The sequence below is a fragment of the Zingiber officinale genome, chromosome 7A (genome assembly GCF_018446385.1).
Source record: "Zingiber officinale cultivar Zhangliang chromosome 7A, Zo_v1.1, whole genome shotgun sequence".
Classification (NCBI taxonomy): domain Eukaryota; kingdom Viridiplantae; phylum Streptophyta; class Magnoliopsida; order Zingiberales; family Zingiberaceae; genus Zingiber; species Zingiber officinale.
In genome coordinates this window covers 124,996,134-125,001,089 of record NC_055998.1, presented here as the reverse complement: position 1 = coordinate 125,001,089, position 4,956 = coordinate 124,996,134, and positions in this window count along the sequence as shown.

Below are 4,956 nucleotides of genomic sequence, written 5' to 3'. Positions count from 1 at the left end.
TCCTAAAACTTAAAATATTATTCCAATTGACCTTAAAACCCTGTTGAACATTGCTAACCTGTTGACCTTAATAAATTCATGTACAACTCATTATTGCCCATTTTTGAGTTATGGCAAAGGGGGAGAGTAGCAAAAATGTAAACATAAACATAAAATTCAAGTTAAAAATTAAGGGGGAGCAAAAGTTAAGGGGAAGCATATAGGGCAAATTTGCTTAAGTTACCTTGTTCATCTATACTTAGCAGATTTGCCTGTGTTAAAAATGTCTATCTATTCGGTTGTTTACTTAACTTTGAATTTGAGTTGCCATAATCAAAAGGGGGAGATTGTTGGTGCGGGAAGCATCCGACGATCGAACTCGTGTTTTGATAACGACAAAGAATTCAAAGTCAAGATGTTTTGTAGTCTAACAAGTCTACTTGAGGATTTCAGGAAAGTCCTAGCTGCGGTTAGTCAAAGGGAAAACCCTAGGGGGTGGTAACCCTAGGTCATAGGGGGTGGTAACCCTATGCGGAAAGTCTTGGCAGGTCGATGGCTTCAGGCAAAAGTCCTAGGGGGTGGTAACCCTAGGTGGAAAGTCCTGGTGTCGCAAACCAGGTGAAAGACTGGACTAGCCGGGGAAGCGAATGTCCAGCAGAAAGTCCGGAAGCATCGAGTGCTGAGCAAAAGTCCAGTCGATCTGGAGGATCGACTGGCAACAGGTAAATCTCCTGAGTGGAGTAGGTGAGGACGCGTTTCCCGTAGAGGGAACAGTAGGCGTCGGGTCGACCTAGGGTTTCCGGTTGGAAATCTGAAGTCAGACTCGGACAGTCCGGAGACTGTCTATACTTCATTTATCATGTTTATTGTGCTAATTTTGTGCTGCAGGATAGTGTTTGGGACTAACGTATCTTGCAGGTGCAAAGGAGCAACCTAAAGCCTCGGATGAACAGTGTCCGAGGCGCCTCCATGGAGCTTGGAGGCGCCTCGTGTGCAAAGCTGAGCTGGCATCGAAGCACCACTGGAGGCGCCTTGAAGCAGGCAGAAGGCGCCTTGGAAGGCGCCTTGAGAGGGCTATAAGGCGCCTTGAATGGATGAAATTCGACCAGGTCAGTTTTGATCCACGCGGAAGACCAGGCAGCATGGAGGCGCCTTGAACAGCCTTCAAGGCGCCTTGAACACCCTTTATAAGGGGGTTTCGACCAGCACTTCAAATAATCAAGTTTGAGGCTTTCTTTCTTCAACGTGCTGCTAACAAAATCATTCCGAAGTGCTGCTACAACATTCCGACAACCCGGAGCTCCGCTTTCTTCTTCTTTAAGTTGTCGGTATAACTTTATTATAATACTTTCTTTGTAAGAAGCTTGTAATTCTTATCGAGATTATAGTTGTTGCCCACCGGAAGCGATCAAGGATCGCGGGCCTTCGAGTAGGAGTCACCTTAAGGCTCCGAACGAAGTAATTCCCTGTGTCTCTGTGGTTGATTGTTTTATTCCGCTGCTTATTACTCTGATAGTTTCTCGTACGATTTACGAACTCGAAAAACGAAATAGCCACGAGCGCTATTCACCCCCCCTCTAGCGCGTCTCGATCCAACATATTGGAATTACATGAATCACGATGTGTAGGATTTAAAGATATAGAAAAGTCAAATAATATCGCTTTACAAGCCAAACAAAGTGGGTCAGATTTAAAGTCTTCAATAGATGGAGATAAACAAGCATATTTGGTAAGAAAACGAGTAAATACTTCAAAACTAACAATTATGACATGAACAAACAATCAAATTGCTAAGAAGCAAAAAGGAAGGTAAGATCCTTCAATTGTGATGAGTAGGGTCACATCAGGGACAATTACCCTAAGCTAAAGAAAAAAGAACCAATAAATGGGGGAAAGATAAAGCAAAGCCCAAGGAAAGAATGCTAAAAACAACTTGGAGCAACACCTCATCTTTAGAGGATTTAGACATTGAGCACATATCTGGTGTTGCATTGATGGCGACTCACAAAGAAGAAGAGTCAAATAGTTCATGCATCATCAATTTTCAAATAATATGAATATGATAAACCAAAAAAACTAAAATTTAGCCAACAAGGATTAGGATATAGGAACCAAAATATAATTTTAAATACCCTAGGAGCTAAATCAGAAAAATATCAAAATATTTAATTTCATAAATATATTTAATAAATCTAGTAGGCATAATTTTTTTTGGGTGTCTAAATCTGTTATGATCCCTTAGAGCATCAATATCAGTCTCTTTATAATATCTTTAAAATTTGGGATAAATGATCCATTTTATTAAATTTAAATAATCATTTTTCACTACACATTACATCAGTTACCCTAAAGTTTCTATTATTTTTATTATTTTATATCTCTCTTCCACTTTTGTTATTATTTTTTCTTTCTCTATGTAATATCTACTTTCATTACTCAATTCATTCTCTTTATTTTTTCTCTCTTTCAAATTAAATAATATTTTAATATTTAGGAGAGCAAATCCTTTGGATCACAAAGTGCAGTCCAAAGGATGGACCACTACACTGATGGGTTGATTTACATGGATCTCATCTGCTAAACAGGTGGGGTCCATTCAAATCGACCAATAAATTTTTATGATTCATCCTTTGGTCCTCAAAGTGTGGACCAAAGGATCCTACCTTAATATTTAGGGAATGAATTTTATTTTCTAAATTTAAAGAAATACTATTTATGAAATCTAAATTAGGAAATAGATAAGGTAGCTGATGTTATATTTTTATTACGTAAAATATAAATTTAAGCTAAATTTTATATTTAAGGAGGCTGACGAGGATGTTTTTAGATGAGAAAGAATTTAGAATAGTCAACTATAAAAAGATTTTTTTTCAAAAAAAAAAATGCTTGACTCAGTAGTTAGGAAATCAAAAATATTGTTTTCTAAATATTTTGTTCTAAATTTTATGAAAAATGTATATTTTTTAAATAAAGCATGTTTTTTTATCCGTAGCTAAAATTTTATAATTTTTCTACGCTTAGAAATTTTTTAAAATTATTTTTTAAAAAATTATATATTAAAATTAGAAAATTGCTGAGAAAGAATCTTTGGTTAAAATAAATTTTTTGTGATAGGAAATATTAATTTTTAAATATGATAAATATTTCAGAATTTTCTCTAATTTTGATATATTTTTAGTGAATTTTCAAATGAAGGGAGAATTTTTTAAATTCTTTTTTGAACTTTTGTTTTTGTTGTTAAAAGGGGAAGAAAAATGAAAATTAAGCATGAATGCATATAGAGAGTTTGAAAATTTCCATCTATTTACATTATTCTTATTTTAGTGTCATTTACCCTAATTTAAATTTAATTTGACAAATATAAAAAATAAGGAGAATATTATAACTCCTAATAGTATTTTGATGTATTTTCAACTAAGTTTAAGTTATCTCATTGTGAGATTTAATGTATGTCTGAATATATAAAAACTTAGAAGAATACACATGTACTCAATGGTTAAGGAGCATCAGACACAGCTAACCATGATAGAATGATGTAAGCAAGCAAAAACATGACATGGGAAAGGAGTTAACAGACTTAGTACATCTGAGGTACGAGAAGTTGTGGAAAAGTACTCCAGCGAAGTGAGAATGATGCATAAGAGTAAGCTGGAAGGGCTTGGTGCATCCGAGAAACGAGAAGCTGGACAGAAAACTGCGTAAGGTGATAATCAAGACAAAGTTTATCTGGGCGACTGGGTAGACATATAGGCAACCGGAAGACAACAAATGGTCAAGTGTAGAAGTTGACCATTCCAAATACTTGGATCACTTCCAGGCGCTTGAAGTCCAAGCTCTTGGAGTCCAGGCTCCCAAAGTCTAGGCGCCCGAAGCCTCTTCAAGTGCCCGGATGCTCTCACCATGTCAACAATAGTCGTTGCTGAAATAGATCATGATGACGTCCATGTTAGACAAATACAAGAGACCTAGAGCGCTTCTGAGCTACGTGAGAGTGCCACATCATCTAGAGCTATTAGCGAACCATTGCTAGAGTGGATTGAAATATAGGAGCCTAGAATACTTTCGGATGATCGAGAATGTCATGTCAGTAAATGGTTAGATTGAAAATGAAGGATATAAATAGAGACTGAAGCTCGAAGTTCAAAACAATACACAATCTGAATACTTCTAATTCTATTCTCTAGTGTTTTTACGATTTACACTTGTGCTATATTACTATAAGAGACTTTTTTTTTTTTTGCCTCCGGATCGATTTCCTTATAATGAGAAATAGTGGAATTTTTATAGTTCTTGGACTAATAATCAAATAAACTTCGTGTACTATTTCTTTTATGATTATTTTTTATTTTTAATGTGTGTCATTATTAAATCATTAGCAAGACAAATGATTCCTTTTAATTTACATATCACTATTCACTCATTCCCTTCTAATGATTTGAGGAGCTTCTCCCTCACCAACACTACTCAATAAGTTTCATAAAAAAATTATGTTTTTTAAGTCTCAAATAATAGAAAGGAGATCATACAACGATGGTTTTTATTCGGTCGATTTAAATGCATCTAATAATTCTAGTTAAAATTGTTAAATGATATTTTTAGAATTTGAGAAATCCAAATAAGGGCATACAAAGAGTAGGAAGGGATCACCACAAAGATTCATATAAAAAAATACTTTTAAAAGAAAAAATAATCATAAGCCCTTAAATTTAAAATATTTCGGCTTTTTGCATTAATTTATAAAAATCAAAATCACTTTTCTAATCACTGACTTAAGTTTTTTATCTAAAAAAAATGTCAACATTATTAGTTTATTACATGATACATCAAGTCTAAAATATTATAATAAAAATAATAATAATTAATTAATTAATTAAAAGAGGGAGAGAGAGACAGGAGAGAGAGAGGGATGAATTGGGAAGTGTACGGACGGAGCAGCTGTGTGTGTTTGTAGTAGCAGGAGCAGGACAAGGCCTTTGT